Source organism: Coturnix japonica, chromosome 4 (genome assembly GCF_001577835.2).
Source record: "Coturnix japonica isolate 7356 chromosome 4, Coturnix japonica 2.1, whole genome shotgun sequence".
NCBI lineage: Eukaryota > Metazoa > Chordata > Aves > Galliformes > Phasianidae > Coturnix > Coturnix japonica.
This window is the reverse complement of record NC_029519.1, coordinates 67,494,167-67,518,115: the sequence shown is the minus strand read 5'-3', so window position 1 is coordinate 67,518,115 and position 23,949 is coordinate 67,494,167. Positions and strand designations below refer to the sequence as shown.

The window sequence follows — 23,949 nt, the reverse complement described above, 5'->3', positions numbered from 1 at the left end:
AATATTAAATGTGACACTTTTGCTTTTGAGATTTGAGAGATGTGGTTTGTTAGCAGCTATGAATGTTTATATTTCCACAAGAGTTGAAAAAGAGAAGGAATTACCAGATCACAGTCTAGATCGATATGCAGTGGCCTCCTACTTTGTTCTCACACAACGTTATGCTCACTGAAATGCCTGTATGAGTCACAGATTAAAGCAGTGCAGAAAAATAATTTATTGCCAAGAATTAGCATGGAAGAGCCAATAAAGTCAGACATTCCTATCTGCTTATTGTGTTTTGGGGTCACAAGAAAACTCACTGACACCATTCTCAGTCAGTTAGATGATTTAGATCAGCTTCTACAACTCTTTTGTCACAAGAATAAAGCTTAATTCTAAAGTTTTAACTCAGTTCTGCTGCACTCTTTGGAACACTGGAGCTTGAGCTTTCTGAAATTCATGCCATCTCATATGAGCCCTGTCTTTACAGTAATCATACAAAGTAAGTATTTACTCATTTTCCTACATGAGGATATTAGGGTTGAAAAAGAGTTGGCACTTGCACTGCATTCAAAGTTTTCTTTCATGTGTCTTGTTTAACTCTATTCTATTTTCCTCCCTTCCTTTCTTCAATACAATTCTTATTTAATTATCATAGAGTCAGAATTGTACAATAAATGATTCATTGAGACTGTTTAGTGAGCGAGTCACCCTAAATTACTCTGACAAGATGAGGAAATATAAACTCAAGAATTTCAAAGGATCCAAGTAAATAATTCCCAGGAATAATACGTACTATGGTAGAAGCAAGGGGTAGGAAGTCAGTAAACTATAGGAAAATTCAATAAGCCAGAGTTTGAAAGAGGCTAGAGCAAATTTCCAATTCCTGAAAGCATGTTTGAAAGACAAAATAGGCTACTCGAAAAATTAACCAATAATTATTTAAGAAGTATTAGTCTTTAACCACTGAGAATGGATAGCACGAATGCAGATAGCTCTAGCTACTGACCACTTTCCAGCTTTTCTACACAACACTTTTCCCAGCTTTAAAGAGAACATAACTCTAAGAGTGGTGAGGCACTGAAAGAGTTTGTCCAAAAAAGTTACGGGTGCCTCATCCTTAGAAATATTCATCACAGGTTGGATGGGGTTCTGGGCAGCCTGATCTAGTTGGTGGCTATTAGGAGGGTGAGAACTGGATGATCTTTAAGGTCCCTTCCAACTTAGCCATCCTATGATTCTATGGTAACAAGGAAAAAGAATCCTTACTTTCAGCTTCAGTCTAAATTTTACATATGCCAGCAACAAAGTCTGGATCAAACACTAGGATTGTCTGCTTCTGTTGCATTTCTCTCTCACCAAGGTTTAAGCACTTTGGAGACCCTTTCAGGGATTTTGTATTCTTTGGCTTCAGGGAAAACTGTAAATAAACATGAGAGTAATGATCAAAATTTATAACACTTTTTCCCAGCTTATACCAAGTAGTCCTTAGCAGGACTTGATCCATGGAGCTTCAGGGTATAGTGAAAAAAATAACTGGCTTATTGTCATAAAAGATAGCATTGTTAACTTCCATGTTATTCCTGTTTCATATGAGCCTGAAGGCATACAATTAGTCACCACATTGCCTTGTCACATCAGGTTTTTTCAGTTCTGTCAAAAAACTAAAAACCAGTTTCTGGCAAAAGCAATTATTTCTCCATAAGGTACATTTTGAGGCTTCTTCTGTATCCTACCCAATAAAGACTATTTTATGAATGACAACTATGTAAAGAAAAGATTGCCACTCTCATTAGGGATGATCTGCCCTAAGCCACCTACTGTACATGAGTTCTTTTCTTGATGGATAGAGGTTGTGACTGCACTGTTGAATCAGAAATGAAATTACAGGCTTGTATTCTTTAAAATCTGTTAGATCATTTCATCTTCTCAATCCTATTTTAACGAGAGAAAGACGGACTATAGAATAAATTACCTTTTAAATGGCATATGTGCACATTTAATACTATTAGGGCACAAAGCGACAGACTAAATGGAATCAGAACTGGAGATGGGAAGTTGCTGCCATGGACAGAGCAAGTAAGGTCAGGAAACAGGGAGGAAATTCATTCTGCTAAGTCAAAGGTATATGCAGCAAATATTGCCAGGAACTGTGCCAAAGTCAGAAGCTGGGATAGCAAAGATTAGATGGGGAGATCAGGACAAGGCTGACAGAACTGAGCAAGCAGGACATAAATTTAGCTACGAAACAAGTTTAACAAAGACAAAATATAAATAAATAAATAAACACTTTCACAACAGCCTTGCAAATTTGGCAAGTTCTGGTAAACTAGTAATCAGGCTCATAAGCACTAGCTTCAGCTGCCAGGGTTTATCAAGCCTTCATTCTCCTGCGGCACTGACTGGCAAAGGTAAAAAGACTGCTTAGCCACGTGGATCATGGATGTATTGACAAAGATGAAAAATCAGAGGAGACTGCAAGCTTGTGTTGGCTACATAGCACCACACCGTTTCAAATTAAATAATACTTCAAAGCATAACTATTAGACAGCTGTAAATTCAGCTTTGCTTGTTTGACTGTTCGTTTCTTTAATCATATACATGGAGAACTGTTATCAGAAGATTTCCATGCCATGATAGCAATAACATGGGAAATATGGAGCATCATCTGCCACATAGTATACTAACATTGGCAAACCTGAAAATCACAGGGAGAACGATCAAGTAAATGACAAAAATGAACTGGTTGAAAAGAAGTGTTTGCTCACATCCTTCCCAGATCAGCAAACACAGGAGTAGTACTACGTGCTCTACATGATGTTATGATGTGGAATACCAATAGCAAAAATCACAAAACCATGACAGCTAAGTAGAAAATAATGCACTTTCTTTCTCAAGAAATGTCCTAGTCCTTTATCTGCTTTATTAAGCTTCATCCAATGGCCTGTTTTATCCAAAATTTATATAATTCAGCTATCTCTCAGGTGGCAGATGTTGGATGCTTTTCAATATTAACTAAGAAATATAGTGATAGTATATGTCTTGACCAACACTGATGACCAATTAGTAATCATACAGAAATAATGGTCAGGCATAACCTTTCCAACCAGTATTCATGACCTTGAGAAAGTTCAAAAAAAAATCAGAAGGAACATTAGCTCAAAGCAATTCAATCTTCAAAACAATGCCAACATTTCAGAAATCCCTCGCAACTAACACTATGTGAGACAGACAAAAGATCTTATGATATAGCATGAAATACATTGCTTGTACTTTCACAAGACTGTAAAACATAAATGCATAGGCATCAAAATATTGCTTAAGGGATAAGTGCTGATGTAGACTCCTGAAGGGAAGACCTAATAGTGTCCCTCAATTCCTGACCTAGGGGTCTACTTGGCAATTCCTTGTCATTTCAGAGCAGGCAATATGAATTATTTGAAAATTTATTCGATACTAAAAGGAGATTCAGCATTTGTTTCTGTAAGTATGCCTACGTGTCTTAGAAACGGACAGCATAAGCTGTATCACTATCCAGCAAGAAAAAAAATCCTCATTACCATTGTATCTGGCTACTTTCTGCAAGTTATAAAGAAAAAATTTAAAAAAAAAGAAATGAAAAATTATCTGTAAACTTAGCACTGAAAGAAAGAATTTCCTTTGAAACTACCTCTTGCTATGGGAATAAATTCACTAACAGTTTGTACAGCAAATAAGAATACAGACACATATTGTAGAGCTTAGCATTTGTAGGATGAAAGATATTCAGTCAAAGAGTTTCTTCCTAATTGCTAATCAATCAGGCCCCAAGACTAACTACCCCTACTACTTTGGGGTTTGTTGTTTTGTTTTTAAGATAGACATGCAGGGTTTTAGTTTTAATTTGTGTTGAACTGCCTGGACCAAAACCCACCCTTTAGTTTCAGGTCTCAAAAGCTTTTTGAGATTGTTCAGATAGCAATAAGAAAAAGAAGCACAGATACTAATCATAACTTCAGTGACAACAGACAACACGTTGCCAGACAACTTGTTGCCATAACTGCCCGCAATATGCTGATTCAAAGTGAGAACATCGTTATAATTGTGCATTATCATTTATTTTTGAAGGAAATGAATTCTGAAATAGGTGCAAAAATTTAATGATCTAGAGTTACATATACAGCAAAACATAACGGAGGATGCAGTAAAATCTCCATTTATGTCAGATGAACCAGTAATAGGTATTGGAATGACAAGTAATTTTCAGGTCTAAATGCATTAGGAAATTATGTGTCTGGAACGGTAATATCCAAATCCCTAAAATTAATGTGTTTTTTTCCCCCTCTGAATATTACTTTTCACCCAGATTACTTGCTATAAGAAGATATTTTAATGTATCAGAAGCAAACAGATACCTTACTAATTATTCACATGCCTTAAAATTAAGTCACTTTCACTCAGAGGATCAACTAAAAGGATTACAGCTTGAACCTGGATTCATTTACCAATCCTCATAGATCTTACTTCCTATATTTACTTATCTGTAAAATGAAGCTAGTTTTGAATTAAAGAAAGAAAGAAAGAAAAAAAAACAAAACAAAACAAAAGAAAAAACCTCTATCTTTAATGAAACAGTCCTGCTGGGTATTTTTGGATGTAGGACAAATAGGTTGTTAGGCATCTAAAGTACAGCACAGAGGGCATTATAACATAATGCCAGCAAGACAAAGCCAGCTATAACACTAAAAAAATTGCTTTTAGCACTCTTTTATTATTCAAATCACGGAATAAAGGATGAATTGTTTGCTTGTTATGAAAACAGAAGTCCTCCTAATTTGAGTAGATAAATGGACTTCCATAAAAAGTCTTTAAGTTTTGACTCAGTAGTAGCTAAAAGTTAAGTCAAAATAAAGCCATCATTTTTACCCTTTCTACTCTTGCTCATCCCAAATGAAAATTAAATAAATAAATAATAAAATAAAATAAAGGAAAACAAAAGAAACCAACCTGTCATACTAAAGCACATCTTCAATGGAAAACATGATCCTTTATTACTATACAGAAAAACCTAGACATCATTGACAAACTTGCATGTTTTTCAAGCTTACCATAAGATTATGTGGAAACCATTACAATTACTATGTGCTGATTTATTCTGTATTTGGAGAAAGACTAATTTTTTCTTTTGCCATATCTCAAGCTATAGAAGGGTAGAAAAGTAATATTACATAAAGATCCTAAGGTGCCATCGAAAATTCTCTGTTTGCAATGATCTTTGTAACAGGGGTGAGATAGAGTGAAATTCTGAATTCTGTGCTAGGATTTGCTGTGTTTCTGCATATCAATATACTGGAATGAAACCACAGCTGAACAGCATAGATGGATGGATGTCCTGGCAAAGTCCCAGTAAAGGACAAACAGAATAAAAGAATAAACACAGAAACTTCTTCACACACAAGGCAGCAACAACTAAGCTCTTTCTCCATGAATGAGCTAATCTACCCTTAGGCATGACTATATAACAAGATATACATAGTATTCAGATGCAAGTGTAGATACACCAGTTTGATTTGCTGCTGTCCTCACAGAATAGGGAATTTATTATTATGCCATTGCTCAAAGCAAAGCTTGATATTAGTTTCACTAAGACAGACTAAGCAAAGAGATTTTGTGGTTTTATTTTCAGCATCACAGATTAGTGCTTAATTATACTGCAGACTTTCCTGGATAGGTACAAACTGATGTACTTGTTATGAAAATGCTTTTTCTTTCTTCACTTCAATTATTTTGAGGTTATATACTCAGTTACTAATATCTGAAAAACAGTTTTCATGCCCAGAACCTCTTAAAAGCAGAAAAAGGTTGCTCCAAATCTTCTGTCCCTGTAACCCTTATTCCCGTTCTGCCTCACTGGTCTCAGTGCTGTCTGTGTATAAAGTGCTTTAACAGCCAATGTAGCCAAATTAACAAAAACTGGATGGAGGTGAAGTGGTGGTACTGCTTGACAGCTCTAAGTTAAACCCTTGTCAGTCTTCTTCCAGGCAATACACATTTGCATAGCTTTCAGAAAGAACACTTTAGGTAAATATTTTGGTGCTATGTACTTATGAAAAACAAAACAAAACAAAAAAACCCCAAACCAAGAAAACCCAGACCCGAGATGTACTTTTTGTACATGAACTTCATCTTTGACTGAGTCATGGAAGGCGTATGCAGCAATGCTGCACAGCTGAAAAGCCCAGCATGAACACATGGCTTTTGTTGGCAGGCTGGTAGAGACAGGGTGGCATGTTTGGATGACTCTTGTCAGGCAGCTGCAAGCATGGAGCCCACAGGTGTACTTCACTGGGAGAAAAAAAATAAATAAACCCAAGGTTTTTAATGACAGATCTGGGAGAGATTTGTGTATTAAAGCAAAAGTTGGACTCTTACTCAACAGTGAAAGCTGGACCATTGTGGGAGAGAGGTCAATAGCTGTCTGAATAGACAAAATACTGCAGTAAACTAATGAAATTCATTAACAGAAAGAAAGGATCAAATTATTATGTTTAAAGTTCAATTTCACCCTGCTTATACGTCTATATTTCTTTAGTTGTCACAGAGGTAACTATTTATAACTAAGTTGTAATTCATCGATTTTCAGTTGACTGGAGTTGGAGGAAAGACTTCATGGCCAGTGCTAGCAGTTTCTTTCCTCATATGTCATGTAAAAGAAAAACATGACTTTCAAAAGTAAAAATGTAAAAGATGGAAACATTTAGTATATTATCATTTAACAACTCTCTTTCACTAATATTTTAGTCCAGCTGTCAGTCGAGTTGCTCTGGTGCTTTTCCTTAAACTTAGATGACCAATTCTGAGATAATGCTTACTCCCTAATGATTGCTATTATTAGAAATACATCAACATTTTCTCTAGAAAGTGTAACAAAAACCTTCTAACTCTTTATTGTAAGTATATAGTAACACCATATGCTTCCAATGTCTCTTTCGCTTTCCTCATGTAGCCTAAAGTCTGTATATTTTTTCTTCATCCTCATGTTTTACATACAGTATAGTATGATCTTTGCTTTATGAAACATGAAAGTTGTTTTCCCTTGAACCTAAATAACATTATTGGAAAGTACCACCAGTGTGTAGTATCCCAGACATCTCTGCAATTAAGATTTCTTAAGATAGCTGGCCATTTCTAAATACTTTGGAGAAATAAAAAATGTTCTCAAATGGAATGAAACTGTGAACCATACAGAACACAATCTGCATGTATTTAGAAAAGAAATTAGAAATATTATCAGCGTGACTGAATGGAATTTGTTCTCCTGATGTTGAAAAAAGCAGCCATAAAGTAAGTGATAAAAGCAAAAAATCTAATACGATAAAATAGGTAAATAATTAAGTAAATCCAAACAAATGCATGTGCATTTTAAGTGCTTAAAGTCTCAGTGTTGTAAGACAATTTTGAATAATGGCTTTACTACTAACAGAAGAAAACTGTTCATAAGTTAGCTAATGAGCTAACAAACAATCAGTAGGGTATTGCAGAAGTACAGTTTTTCTACTCCCTCTGCTAATCAACATACAAATTGACTTAATCAAACTGCTAATGAAGACCTATAGTTATTATAGCACAGGGCATTTAGTTCATGTTAGCTTTTAAGACTTCCTACAAGGCTTTCTTCCAGGCACACCCTATTCAGTTCAAAAAGGGTTTCTGACCTTCAGCTGCCCTTATCTTTTTTTTTTTTTTTCCTTAAATTTCAGTCTATAAGTTGTTATTAAACAAAACAAAAATCTGCCAACAAATAATATGTATTTGAACAGGCACTTGTGGCCTTTTCTGTACTAGAAAGGGGAAAAAGAAAAAAAAGCAATTATTACTAATTCCTAATACTGTTCCTATTGCAATGAAGTCTTAGTTTTCCAAGACTTCATGATTCAAGTGATCCTATCATTATTCAAATTATTTTGGTTTATTTTTTATTTCTTAAAATCTAAGTGCTAAGCCATAAGCTTAATATTAAAGTTTCAGCCCTCCCTAAAATCACGTTAGGGGACCAACACATTCAACGTGGAAAGAACCCAAAAAACGATGTAAGCAATAACTGAATTAGAGTAGCTGTCATAGTATCACTGTCAGGAAATGGAAGTATAGAGTGGCCAAGATAGTTCATTTGATAAACAAAAAATTTCATTTGTCAAAGTAAAAGTAATGAGAAGAGATAAATTCATCAATTCTGCAGGAACTAAATAATCCTGAACAAAAATATTTTCATTAATTTACAAATATTACACAGAAAGAATAGAGACCTAAGAGCCCCAGGGTACCAAACAAATCTTCAGGAAAAAAACAAAAACAACAACAAACCAACCAACCAACAATCCCTGGGCTTAGCATCATCAAAGCACAGCTTGCAGCAGCTGCTACCAAAGTATTTCAATCACCCTTTAACGATGCACATCTCCTAAGCCAGCAGGGCTCAGTTTTTATCCACACAAGGGACAGAAAGTGATTCCGTAGTCTTGGCAGATGCAGTACTCTTCTCACGCAAAAGAGGGCAAATTGTTATTATCTGCCAACTTTCGACCCTGTATTCATGCACTTCCATTACTACACATAATACTGACTGAAAATATATAATATTCATTTTGACTTGTATTATTTGGCATATAACTGAGGAAATAGACGGAATTATTCAGATGCATTCTGAATTTAGATATCACTAATGAAATCAATACAGTTAACAAAGTGTCAAAAGTTATTATTTTCTTCATGAATAGCTTAGAAGCGTCATCACAGAACCTAACTGCATATATACATCTCCCTTTTATGAAGCTCCAGCCATCTTCCTAGTAACATTTTGTAGGTACTTTTTTTTTTTTTTTTTTTTTTTTTTTTTTTAGCAGTCATTATATGAAGTATATTTGAGAATTGTGGCTTTAATGATTGGGCCAGAGGTGTTCTGTATGCATTAAAACACTTAACTGATAAGCTATTGGTAGCATCTGTGATAAAAGCTGACTTTAGAAATGTCTCTTATTGTATATAATGTTATAGTATTTCCTATATTTAATACACACTAAACACAAACCATTGAATATACATCATTTTGTAATAATTTACCAGTGGAGCACAGGAGGAAATATACTAGTGGAAGATCTCTTCTAATTGCATTTTGTCCACCAGAATAGCATATTGCACTAACATCCTAAAGAAAATTTAAACTAATATTTTCAGAAATAGAAATAGATCTGTGTAGCACTCTTCCTGAAAAATATACATTGCAGGAATGGAACATTATCAAACGAAGAGATAATAACTCCAGCCAACCTCAGCTTAGGAGAAAAAAAGCACATAAAATCTGTGTGCAAATGAATTTCTTTATACTTTTTCAAATGGATATTTCATAAGCTGTTTCTTGAAGCCATGATACTTCTTGAAGTGTGACAAAACATACATCAAATGGCTTATATTCAGACTATTTGAATCAGTGCAAGTTTAGCCATGTTTTAATGAAAGAAGATGTAGGTAAGCCTTTATAAAAGCAAATTTTGTATGAAAAAAAAAATGCAGTTCTATCAAACATTTTAAATGACTTACCTGAGAAGGCATTTCACGTGACATGGCTACAGCCATGACAATGTTTTGTAGCTGGAAGTGATGGTACCTATCACAGTTCATTTGCCAATTTTGTCCAGATTCTGCAGACTATAGTCTGAAGGCTTTGCTATAACAATCAACATTAACAGCTTACTACACACATAAGCCCTTCCTGTTAAAATAAACTTGCTTGTACTAAAGCAGCAGAATGCCTCGGTGAAAATTCAAGATAAGCATTGTCTCTTTTCAAAGTTCACATGTGTTTTCACTGACAGCAATTAATATCCATTCAAGAAAAACATTTTCTTTGAGTATTTAAAAGCAAAACAGAAATCTAAAAGAAGACCAGCAGCTTTAAAAATGTTATTAGAGATAATTGCTGCACTAGCATCATTAAGCATATGTTCTTTCTGCTACCTATTAGCTTTGTTAATACAGAAGAAATAGATTAAAGTGAAATTGCCCATCTTAACCATTTTCATTTCCTAGGGAATTTGAACTCCTAATGCAGAAAGTAATAAATCACACTTTTGGACACTTCTCTTGAGCAAGATCTATACAGTATCTGGTAATATCTAATTAGAGTTAGGATCACAGTAACTTTAGTGCTTATTTTTCATTCTGTTACACAACCTATGCAGTCTGATTTTTTTTAAGGTATTTTCCTCTAGATAAGAAAGTATTTCTGTACTCTTCTAATGTCGTTTTTCAAAAAAGAAAATTTCTATTACATTTTACAATGAGTTGTATTCTGAAAGCTAAATTTCTTGTCTGTCTAGAAAATCACTCATATAAGTACCTCTTAGTAGACAAAATTTAAAGTTGGCTACAAGAAATACAACACTAAAATTCCATCAGAAAATGTTGTGAATGTTTTTCTTTAATTTTTTTTTTTGTTATCTCACTAGCCAGTCTTTAAAGGGTGAAATTCTCTTACCTACATTAAAAGCATCTGTTTGTCTTCTCTCTGTTCTGATATTACCCATAAATTAATGTTCTATTTAGTACTGTTTCTTGATTTAAATTATGATCTCATAAATGCAACCAAAAATTAAGACGTATAGCAAAGTAAAAATTAGTAGTTGTGTGAAATGTTTGGACTGAAATGAAAGTATCTACTACCTCTGTTTTTCAGGAGATGTTAATAGGCTCTAGACTTGTGTAATTATGATAATCATAACTCTTAAATTTCCAGACTGCTAGTGTAAATGAACATGCAGCTCTGAGAGTATGGAGCAACATCCCAGTTTGTTCTTTTGTAGACAAAAGTCTAACAGTGGCCATACAGAGACACCTACTATTCTGAACTCCATCCCTCTTGCTGTATCACATCTTGTCTTCAGTGGAAAGTTTCACTTTGTACAAGTTGCTTTTACAGTCAATGGTATTTTATGATTTCTTGCAAATCCCCCTAAGCTGTTTGTGATCTGTTTTAATTATGATCAAAATATTCACAGGAAACCACTGGATTGAGTACCACCTGGGTAATGATTTGCAATTAATTGAAAAGTTTACATTCTCCTCTAACATATTTGAAGAATGAGTTAATAGCTCATGTCTCACAAGAATAACTGTATATAAATATCCTCACTAAAAAAAGATACTGTGTTTGCTATCTTACAAGCAACTTAGAAATTCTAGGTTTGAATTTTTATTATATTATTATATTTATTATTATTTATACAATTACTGTAACTCACTGTAAGGAATCCAAAACCTTGCATTAGCTACAGCCCTTTCCATAAAACATTCACTTACAATTATTTATTTGTAAGATTCAAGATATATAATTCCAGAAGGGGTCGACTCATTGAATCAACAGCAAAACAGACAGCCACATCTATGTGTTCATACATAGCACTTTCTGAACTAGCTGAATAGAAAAGTTAATTAAATGCATTATAGTATGTGTATTATTAGTCTAATGTGGGCATATTTTCTCACTTTTACCTTCATGCTCATTACAGCCTGTTTCCAGCTTGCCATAACTTCAGCTCTGATCCTGATGCTGTTTCTGCAAAGATAGCATTTCTATATTAAGTTCTGTTGATATCAACAGAATTCTCATTACGATCAAACTGTTCACTGGTAGAATTAGGACTGTAGATTTTCTAGTCTTTTTTCTTATGCAAGTACTAAATTCAAAATAAGAACAATTTCTTATTCTCACTTGTGGTTTCTTGATATCAATGAAGAGAACATAAACAAAACCACCAATTACAGATCAGTAACCTGAAAACACAGAAGTTAGGCTGACATGATAGTTATGAAATACTAGATGAAATGCATTTTTCCCTCAGACTGCTTTAGCTACAATCCTTCAGTATCTTTTCTGAACTTATTTCATTTCCTATTTGTAAAGCAATACCTGGTGCTGCAATGCAACACTTCAAGTAAATTTATGAAACACTGTACTAATGCTTAATTTCCTGTTTCATTTTCTTCCCATTTGTTACTGTTTACAGCTATCATCACCTAAAACAAGGGGATGTGAAGTCAGTTAAGTCTGAAACTTCTAGTTGTAGTTAGAATGTAAAAGAACTAGAGAACACAGAGAAACTGACATAATTTTGGCTGGCATACTTGAGGGTATTATATCTTTACTGCTAGTGCAATCTGTAATAAACATTCTGATAAACATTTACAAAAATAAATAAATGAGAATAATAACGATAATAAAATGATAATAGTAATGAAAATAACGAGAAATAAATAAAATAGCTTTTGGTTGTTTTTTTTCCAAGTGCTTGCTACATGACTAGATGAACCTAGACCTTCATAGTACTTCTCAAATAAACTGTTAAATACACACATAATACTATACTACAAAAGGAATGTAAAGTTATTCTATGACAGAAGTATTTACTGCTATTCCATATCTTACTCAGAATTCTCAAAGACTACAGGTAGACAATTTTATTTATTTAATCTTAGAATGCCTACAGCTTTTGCTGTGCTCCATCTCTTCCTCCTATAATTGCTTAGTAAAACTGGCCCAGAAATCATTCTGCAGCCTTTCACAATGCTCTCTTTCTTAGTCACGTTAGCCAAATTTATTTTACCAATAATGATTACTTTTACATGTTCTGATCCTGTAAAGCCTCTAAATTTATGATTCAATTTGACTTTATTTGTCTTCTATTCTTAAAAGGATCATAAATTTGCCATTAATCTTTGATTGTATTCCATCTGCTCTCAAGGTGACTTCTATTGCTTCAGTACTTTCTGCAGAACTACAAGCCAAACAGTCATTCTGCCACGAGGCTACATGTTGTTCCAGGAAGAGTTGTATTAGGGTATTTCATTTTTGTTTCATAAGCAAAATGATTATCAAAAGATTATCAAAAGCATCAGATGATAACATCCATTTCACTTGAAGTACTATAATTCTGCTTTTGAAAGCACGTTTTACTTCTCATCTTCTTTCAGGTTCATTTGGCCTAGTATTAAATATTACCATCACTGAAGAAACTGTAAGTATTCCCCAGTGTTGTAGTTGAATGTGTATACTGAATAGTACATTCAAAAAAGGCAATGCTTTTGACAGAGGTAACCTCTGAATCACAGAGTTCTGAAGCTGAAAAAAAAAATATTGTGGAAAACATCACTATAAACCTGTCCTATTTTCATTTTCTTATATACTATTGCATCAGCCAGTATCATTAGCAGGAAACTGTACTATATGGACTGTGGGTTTAACCCAGTATATATGTTTTCCAGTTTTTTCTGTGAGCTGCTCCACATTAACTACAAACTTGTCTGCACTCATCTGATGGCGCATATGAAATGACTTTACTCCAACTGAGAGAGGCTAATTATCTCAGGTGATTTTCTTAGTAGCATTCTAGGGTGTGCAAATCAGAAGGTAGTTCACAGACGACAGCTATGATGAGTCCTTAATAGCAGAACAGATAGGTTAATAAATAGTGGAGGTAATACTTTAACTAAAAGTTTAGCCATGTATCTTTGCAATAACTTTTAGATAGATGAGGATAAGAGGTCCGTGGAAATGTCTTTCAGAGTTTTGTAAAGGGCATACTCTAGTTTTTCAAAGCCCTTCCTCCACACACTTCAAGGGTCCCACTGCTGCTTCCTGCAAGCATAGTGACTCCAACAAGCATCTGGGGTACTCAGGCCTCTCTTACTGTATGTCATGCCTAAAGAAATAAGCAGAAAGCTACTACCTTTTAAATGAATCACAGAATCATCTTGGTTGGAAAGGACCTTCAAGTCCAACCATCAACTTGACCTACTGATTCCCTTTGCTAACCCATGTAGCTTAGTGCCAAGTCCAAATATCTATTAAATACCTTCAGTGTTGGGGATACCACCATCTTCTGCACAGCTCATTTCTTCATGAAGAGGACAGTCAAGCATTGAAATTATTTCTAATGTCTACCTGAAATGTCCCCTAACACAACTCAAGACGATTACCTTACAACCTTGTCACCTGAGAAAACAGACCAATGCTGACCATGCTACAACCTCCTTAGAAGTAAATGTAGAGAACAGTTCCACAGTCTTTTGGCTCTCTGTAGTGTGATGAGTAAGAATTCACTGGACTAGTAGACTGGAGGTATTTAGCTCTTGGGAAGGCTAAAGTCATGGTCAGCACTGGATTTGGATAAAAATTGTAAAGAGTCAAGTATCAGTCATGTGGAGAGTTGCTAAATTCCCAGGAATCAAATGCTTCTTAGTTTGTGTTGATCTTTAAACTTATTGACTTGAAAAATCTATCTTGAAATAACTCATTACCACAAAGAAAGCGCCAGAGATTCCTCCTCCAGGAAATCAATGAGCTGCAGCTATTGTTTCATTTCGGCACATAGCACCACTGAATTCAGATCTAGATGAAGTCCTTGACATTGCACAAGCAAATGTGACAACAGCAGCAAACCTTAATCCTCTCTCAAGTACTACTTCAGCTTAAGTTTGATTTAAAATTTAGAATGTCACTTGAACCCATATGTACTACTCATTGTCCTGCTACAGTGAGATTGCACAAATCAAGTAATAAAGTCATATCATTGTTTAAAAAGTAATAAGTGCAACTTCAAAAATAATTTCTCTATAAAGAACTTGGAGTTGCTAAAACACTCATTGTGTTAATAGCAGCTGCAAGTTCATTTTTCTAAGTGTTGCAAACTAACCTAACCTTTTTTTTTTTCCACAAATGAAAGCTAATCAGTATTGCTTGAAACTGAAGGTAAGTGGTTTGAATAAAATGGAAGTAGTGCAAGGCTTGAATACATAGTCCTTCCTCTGCAAGCACATCAAAGTATAGATTTAACCCAAACTCTAGCCTGGTGCATAAAGTAGGTAATAAACACTGTTCTCAAACCCAGGAGAAGAAAAAGAACAACAACAAGAAAGAAAACAGAACCCTATATAGTTCTTAAATCCCAGAAAACTTAAGAGTTGAAACAGCTTTGAAAGACCTCCTTATTAGAGCTGTTAAACAGATTTTAACCCTACCAATAGCACTCCTCTCAGGCAAACAGCACAGTTCCAAAAACTGAGGAAAAAGCATTGTCACTGAACTATGACTCTTTCTAATTTGCTTATACAGAATGAACTGAAATTCATTAGCTGGTAAAGTGGCTTTAGAGCTTTTTTCTTACCAAAGACATAAACCTCCCATACTATATTCAGTAACTTTCCATATAAGCAAGCGTTGTTGATTTTTTAAGAACGACCTTACTTTGTTATATCCATCTAGAACCCCATTCTAATCCTAACTGTATACATACTAATTCAAGTAAGCAAGGACACTACAGATTGAGAGGGAAATTAAAGTTTTTCTAGTCATTATCAGAACTGAACTTATTAGCCTGACTTTCTTAAAATTTATATTAAAAAAAACTTTCTATGTAGGCAAGATTCACAGGTCTTCTGTGTAGGGAGGACAGAAATTGTTCGTTGTCACGGGTTTACTTAGATTTAGCTCATTGCCCGTGACTAGGGCGAAAAGCCACCCCGTGCGCCCCCCAGCGGCCGGAAAGGAGGGGGAAAAGGAGGAATGGGATAAAACGAGCGACATCAAGAGAGGGAAAACAACTTATTTTACTTAAATATAGATATTGAAAAATACAGATTAACACAATATAAATATATTTGAGGGTCTAACAAATCGAACAAACAGAGATGAGAGAGAGGTGCTCGCCTGCGATGTAAACGGAGAGGCCTTACTGACTTGATACCTTCCCCCCCCCTTCTAGGGGCAACACGCGCTGGCGGGAAGCGACTGTGGCTGGATGGCCACTTTCTCTCGAGAATGTTCGAGAGAAGAAGGAGGTGGCACTCCAGCCGGTGGGGGAAGCGAGATGTATATAGGGCGTCCTGGGTCCCCTGACTTAATCATATAACCCTGGTTGTTCTTCTGGGATATGTAGTTCTTCTTTTTCTAGTGGACTCCACATATACAATTAAGATTAGTTGTGAGGTGCACATTGTAGACCTTTAACATGAGTGTTATGATGTGGAATACTGATAGCAAAATTACAAAACCATGACATTCGTATGAACCAATTAGTTCATCGTTTCCCTCTTTAAGGTTTGCAATTTTATAATAGAATTGCTACACAAGCAACATTATCTGCAAAAAAACCAAGACAAGACAACAACAAAAACACCACAATAACCTACCACTTCTTTTAGCTGTACAAGAATTTCTCTAAACACCTGGAGAACTAAGAATGGTGCTTTCTTGTTAACCTCTAACTACTCACCATCCATATGGCTGGCCTAGCTAAACTCTTATCCAAATAACAGTTCCTAGTTTGCAGGACTTTAAACCCAACTATAATCCTAACTAACAGTATCCATCTGGATCAGAAACCCAAGACTCCTAGAAAATTAATGAGAAGTGAGTCACAGCTGCAGGTGGCATTTCCCAGATTATATCTTCCAACCCATATGAATTAATTAAATTCACTTTAACAGCTACATTAGTTTTACAGAAGCTATTTTCCATAACTGTTACCCAGCCAGAACTGCAAAGGAGCAAGCTGCCTCCCACTCTCTGAAACATCCAGGTAATCTGCTTACAACAACTGATCATAACTTTCCTTTTAACTCTTTATTCCTGCATGTGGCTTTGGCTACCTTTCGCTTTTTTTTTTTTTTGTTGGTGGCTTTTTGTTTGGTTGGTTTTGGTGCATCTAGCCTTTTCTATAAGCATGGTAACCAAGTATTGTAGAGAAACATAAATTCCCAGTGACTGACAGGAGCTACCGATATTCCTTTTTGTTATCAGTATTCCACATCATAACATTATGTAGTACAGTGAGAATTTTAAAGAGTTAACACTCCAGTTCAGTATACTGTGGATAGTTCTGGGTACCTAGAGCATTAACTCCTTAACTCCCAGTGTACTACATGATGTTATGATGTGGAATACCAATAACAAAGAGGCCAATCTCCCTACCCTTTCCCCTTTTCTCCTTTCCCAGAGCACATCTGTGGGACCCTCTGCCATGATAATCATGGAACTGGTCCAAACCAGCCCATAAACTGTTGACAATTCCCTGTGTTATCCTGAGATGATTAAGAATTAAATGAGGTCAGGATCAAAATCTTGACTATGACATATGTTATCTGGACTCACCAATACAGCAGGCTGCTACCAACTCCTCTTGTTGTCCCTCACAGTACTCAGTTTCAGGGCCCAATTATAGCAGCAAACTGTAGACTCCTTCCACCAGAGGTTCAGTTACCTGTGCTCAAAGCAGGCAAGGAAACCAACCACCATATCTTTGGTATGTGCTCCAGCTGACTTCTTCAAGCACAGCTGTAGGCCCCACAGTCCTTCCAAGGCTGCCAGGCCAAAGCTGCTTTGCAGCAAAGAATTTCTTCACTCAATCCTTCTTTTCAGTACTATTTGTATTCCCCTTTGTAGATAGACTCCGCAGTGATACCTTGCATAAATTTGCATCCGAGAGTAGATCCAGGTTCTAACTGCAATCATGGGAAACATTCCTTGTGCTCCCATTTGAAGAGTTTTCATCTGGAAGAGTTCATTGAAGTGACTCAGATGTGCATGCTGTATTGGAGCAGCAAGGGCCAACAGCAGAGTGCAGGTATCCCAGCAGCTCCCAGCAAAGTTGAGCCTGAGAAAAGAAACAGGGCAGGCCTGGAGAACATGGCCAGATTCAAATGAGTCCACGTATTCAGATAAGACCAAAGCAACAACTGTGAATAGGCCAGGCCAGACTGTGGGTGAAATTATTTTTGTTGCATTCAAATACATACATTCAAATAAACGAGGATTATTCATTATTAAAATGTAAATTTTTTTCTGAGTACAAGTAAGCTCGTTGTAAAAATGTTTGCCTATTTTCTTTTTACATCTCAGGGCTATACCATACCCACCAATAAAATGCAAGTTGTTTCCTTAGCAACCATCAGATTCTGAAGAAATAAATGAATTCAATATTTCTGTGTAATAATAACAAATAAAATCAATTAATTCTGAAATACTAGTTCAATTATGTCCTAAAAATATTAGCAACTATCTCAAGAAATTATAGTATACATTATTATCCTTCAGAGAGTAAATCTCTTCAAGTTAGTACAACACATTTTCCTAATTATTTTAGAATTTGTATTTGCATATAGGTGGCAGTACACAACTTCCCACTTTCAATCTACCTATTGCAGCATTTTAAAATTCAGGTAACATTTTAAACATCATTAACACCTAGTATTCATAGCCAAACTATTTGTGTTTTAGTAAAACAGCATTTAACACTCATTTGCTCTTAAAGAACAGGAGTAAACAACAAATTGGTCTACAGTCGCAAGTTGCTGGATCCATTAACTTATGTAACTTTATTACAAGCATTCAAAACAACACTGCTGATTCCCATCTATGTGAAAATAAGCTTTCAACAGCAAAAAATCTGTCCCTTAGAAGCAAGTACCAAACAAAATTTTAAATGTGTCTTCTGATCCAGAGGTGCTTTCATATAGGCCTCAACCTAAGATAATTTCCAGTTAGTGGTAATAGCTGTGTCAAACCCTCTTTAATTTCAATATGTGTTTTTGGATTTGAAACCTCAGAAGCAAAAGTACTGAGATTTCATTTTGGGGAGGGATCAAAATCTTCTAGTATACAGGATACTGATTTATTAAATTTGATGCCACTTTCCTTATGTTTTGTTTTCTTTTTTCTTTTTTTGTTTTGTTTTGTTTTTGTGCCTCCTTCTGATAATGAAACCATAGTCTAAATCTAGACATTTCCTGAAAGAGTTCATTCATTAATAACTTCATAAAAATGAAATGTTTGTCTATGGCTTATATGTCAGCTATAGCTTGATTCTCTCTTTCAAAAGATGGCACCATGTTTTGGAATGCTTTTCCTTCCTCCCTTCCTCCCTTCTTTCGTGAGTAAAAATACAAGCTTGCATAATTTTAATGTAATTTTGATTCTTCTTTGTCTCAGCAGTGTGTGGAGCTGAAGGAGTGACCATGAAACCTGTTGAACAGCCATCCAACTCAATTTTAATGAATTTTGTACTACAGAGAATGCCTTAGGTCCTCCAGTATCATCCAGCATTTCAAGAAATTCATACTAATCTAAGATAAAACAAAAGATTTAGTGTCCCATACATATTTTGTTCAAGAAAAAACAATCTTCCTTTAAACTGGAATTGGATATGTCCCATAAATCTAACTTACATGTTCATTTGTGTAAAAATTATGAGAAATTTACACGCCTATGTAACAATAATTTTATAGTGACCTATGAGTGTTTTAAGACCCATTTTCACTACTAGGATGGTGCCATACTTCATATATACATGTAATGACCAATGACTTAGAAAGATAATACATGTCCAGTTTCTGGAAATCTTCCATTAATTCCCAGTGTAGTACGTATCTTAGCCATGGAAATATCAGAAGCACTAGAAATTAAATAAATCATATTTTTTGCATGGACAGAATTGAACAGTTTTTTCATGGTATATTTTTAAAACCTTACAGAACAGGACAAGGATGTTATTACAGTTTTTTTCAAACATTATATAAAGTTCATTCTGATGATTGCAGAGCACAGAGTGTTTAGTTTATATTATTATGAAAAACCATTTCTAATCTTGTAGCAAAGAAGATACAGGGGGGAAAAAAAAAGACAGAACTAGGTCATTCTTTGCAATGGTGCAGTGAAATGTGACAACATGGAGTATGCTAACCAGTTTAGAATCAAGAAAAAAAGGTTTGTGGCTATTTTTACTGCACCTGGTTACATATGTTGTTTGATTCAGTATGTCTCGCAGAAAGAGGTTGTATTTCTCATATTAATAAATGTCCATTGTATTTTGAAATATATTCTTTAAAATAATGGATTGAGCTGTTCACAGTCATAAACAAGATGTTTCAGTAGATCAGTACCCAAGGTACCAGATCTCTATGAAAGAATTAATGCAAGATGTGCAATTAATCTTCCTTTGTTCAAATCAAATTAAGAAGTATTTAATCAGTGGATGCCAGAATATAGATTGTCTAGGAGCTTTAAAATGATATGAATACTTAAAAATTACATGGAAGCAGGCAAAAATCTTTCCTTGTGAAATCAAATTAACTCAAATGGATTATAGAAGGGTTGAAATGAAATAGGTCCAGTTATTAATTCTCACCCCCACACATTTGCAAATAGATACCAAATCAAATATATTTTTGGCATCTGTGTTTTCTTGTGGTTTGTTATTACTAATTTGTCAGAAAACAGAAAATCTTGCCCTCCAAAAATTGTTCAGATGACACACTTTCTGCAAAACTTATCAACACTTTGCCTATTTCTTTTTGGTAAAGAAAAATGCAAGTTTTCAGTTTTTAGTAAAACCTTGCAATTTTCCCCAGAACTATGCATTTCCTAAATGAAGCTTCTTTCTTCAAAGCCAATGACTCTGTTGTTCTACACTGTTGATTGCACAGTTTTCAGAACTACCAAAAGGCCCAAACACTCTGCTATGTGTTTCTGGGCTTTCTGTAGGTTCAAGAGGTACAACATTACAGCTCTGCAGAACCTGTTGCACTCTGAGCTGTGCCCCCACAGCATCAATTAGTCTTTTAATTATCACTAGAACCAGCTATAGGTATCTTCTAGAACTAAGTATGAGAAACATACATCTATGTTTTGAGCGTTACCTTATTACGAGAAACATCTAATGAAGTGTTAAAAGGTACATGTGAGCAAATGTAATATTAACAGAAGAGACACTTGGCAATAACAGCACTGTCCTTTCATAACCACAAAAGCCAAATCTTCTCTTACATTTCTCAGAAAAGGAGAGGGGAATTATGATTTCTTATGATTAAAATTTAACAGCTGGAAGTAAAAGGGCCGGTAAAGTCATCAATGTATATTACTCATAACCCAGGAGAAAAGATAAAATTTTATATGAACTATAACCTTCAGGTGTTTGACTCTTATCAGGGGCACTAAAGCAGTTTCCTGAGCAGCATGGCTAATGGATTTTTTTCTGTCACAGATCACGTCCCACATCTGAGCACAACATCTACCTAAAATTTTTCAAATGATAAGGCATGCATAACAACAGTATCCCATTGAGATTCACTTGTGGCTAACAAGATTAAGTGTCATGTGTAGCTTTTTCCTCACTCCATTTTACAGACCAGGTGACTCTCTTTCCTGATATTTGCATAAGCACTTAAAAAAAGCATGTAAAGCTTATATTATCTTCCATATCTACCAAATATGTAGGAAAAGAAGCAGCCCTGAACATCACTGATGATTCAAAGCACTGTATCTATTTAAACTTATCAGGTCTGGTTATATCATAAGTAGATCTCTAAGCAACCACTTATTTTCAAAGCTTCCCTTTTTTTGATCTTTATCTTGGAATGAACAAATAGGGAGTTAAAAAAAAAAAAAACAGATTTCAAAACTGTTTGTATAAAATTCCAAATAAACTTCCAAATTTTTCTGCAGTGTGTAAGGATAAAATCTGTTAAAAATTGACAACAAAGTTATTAGGAATTCTAATGAAGAAGAATGGAGCAGTGAAATACTGCTGCTAACACTGTGTTCACATCACATTCATTAATGGGGCAAATTATTATGTTCAATGATCTCAGTTAATGTTCCTGGATGCAAGCCAAAAAATCCACCAACAGCAACAAAAACCAACCAAAGCAAAGAACCAAAACAAACAAACAAATAAAAAACCCAGATACTGCAGTAGAAAATGGAATTTTCCACCTCTCCATTTTTGAGTCCTGGTCAAAAGTTGTTCCTCATGGCAGTTTTCTGAATTAATAAAATGACAAACATAAGTGAGGAAGAGCTTAGGACACATCTATGAAAGAGAATTGTTATTAGGTGTGATTTCCAATACCTGCAACAGCAGCTACAGTAATGGAGTCTAGCAGGTATTCTGATGCTGAACAGAATACTGACTGCATTTATGTCTCCTTTATGAAATACTGAACATCTGAAAGACATAACATTCTCACAAGCTCATAAACGCTTTATTCCGCTTAATAAATTACAATGTTTCACTCTTTACTCCTTCCTTTGCCCTAACAGAGAAATGACTTTAGAAGAATACATTCTCTTGCCCTGGAATAGGCATAGCCCAAGAGAGGCTGATATGTAGAAATGTAGCATCTTTTTTTTCCCCATATTTTGATCATGCATAAGTGCATCCCATTAGGCTGCAGTGTTAAAATTGCCTCCTGCAGTGCGGGGCAGAAGCTAATAATTTGTCTTCTGATGACTCATTTACAAAGGTAAAATGAAAGGGAATTGGATGCAATTGCCAATTGCAATGCCAAAACCAGAAATATTGTTTTGATTTTAATTATTATTATTTTTCAAAATGGGCATACTGCAAAACAGTAATGCTATTTAATATACAAGCTATCAATTATGGATTATTTTCCTACAGCACTTGATAACTCTTCGGGAAAACTTCATTTATTCATTCTGGTTCACCTTAACTCTTAAGTACTCAATAATAATAATAATAAGTCATTAGGAGGTAGAACAAGGAAATATTAGTGAAAGTATATAGAAAGTAAAAAGGAACTCTGACAAAGTTTGCTAGAAGTTTAGGTGAAGTTTAAAGAAATTGAAGTTTTCTCTATAGCAAGCAGCTTTTAGCAGAATTTAGGAACAAGGCAGTGATTGATTATAACTCATACTTGGAAGGTGAGCACTGAAAAAGAGTGAAAAGTAGAAATATGAATGTAAAGATGGTGATAATAAGTGGAAAATGACATAAAACAGCAACAGATGGAAATAAAGTTTCCCAGAGAAGTTGTGGATGCTCCATCTGTGGAAGTGTTCCAGAATGTGTTTGGGAGGGCTCTGGGCAATGTAGAGGAAGGTGTCCCTGCCCACAGCAGGGAGGTTGGAACTAAATGATTTTTAACATCTTTTCCAACCCAAGCCATTCTATTCTATGTTTGTGTGATGATTTAATGTTTCTGTGATTCTGTGCCTCAAATACAGACACAAATCTTCTGTCCATCTGATAACCCTCTTCAGATCCAAGGCCTTCTAACTGTACCACAGATCTACTTGACTGCTGGTCTGTCTTAGTGCTCACTAGTATATATGCACATACACACTTGTTTCATAGGCATTCACACTTGTGGATTCCCCAAATGTCAGCAGAGACCCTCTGTTTGCCTGAGCCTAGACAAATTTGCTGAAAAAGAAACTTTCCTTTATATAAACAAAGATCACAAACTATCTTAAAATTATCAGAATTATGGATCAAAGCTGGATGTGACAGCATGTTGATGTGCAGAGTAAATTCTGTTGCCTGTTTTCTGTGATTTTAGGTACAGAATATAAGCAACCTTAGTGTAATAATATCCATATACAAAAGAACATGGAATATTTCTGATCCACACTCCATTTCCAAATTGATTCGATTTACCAAGTTCTGATTATAAATATTTATCAGATATATAACATGACTGGCTTGACAGGAACAAACCAGATGGAGCATATGGACTAGTAAATACAAATAGACACTGAAGTCATTGAATTCCACTACAATTTGCCATTTAATTCAGTCTGAAGTGAGGACAGAGATCAGACTCCAAAGCATGGCAACAGTAGAAATGCATTTAACAGTTCTCAATTATTTTATTAAGACTTTCAAAGTGCAGCAAAACAGAGCAGTACTGCAATGTTTTTGGAGGTCAGGGGTTCTTCTAGCTATTGGCCTGATGCCATGATGCAGACAGAACTACTCTAGAGGCTGCCTTCTCTACCACACAGTGTTTCCTATCTGTAAGCTCTCCCCCGCCCCCCCCTTCTCCAACGAAGTCTAGTTTCTTGCCACTATTTTCTGAGATGACTCTCTTCAGTCTTTTCATTTGTGTAACGTACTGGGTCTACTTGGGATGGAGTTA

The 23,949-nt window shown here is 35.2% G+C and overlaps 1 long non-coding RNA gene across 2 annotated transcripts; it reads left to right on the top strand.

The window, feature by feature from the left end:
* Positions 1-324: 324 nt before the first annotated feature.
* On the top strand, positions 325-22,684 carry LOC107313849. 2 transcript variants are annotated; one of them, XR_001555216.2, is made up of 4 exons: positions 325-484; positions 12,988-13,031; positions 16,501-16,592; positions 19,001-22,684. It is a non-coding gene; the product is annotated as an uncharacterized LOC107313849 (long non-coding RNA). The 2 variants fall into 2 exon arrangements; XR_004307203.1 differs by lacking the exon at positions 16,501-16,592.
* Positions 22,685-23,949: the final 1,265 nt, after the last annotated feature.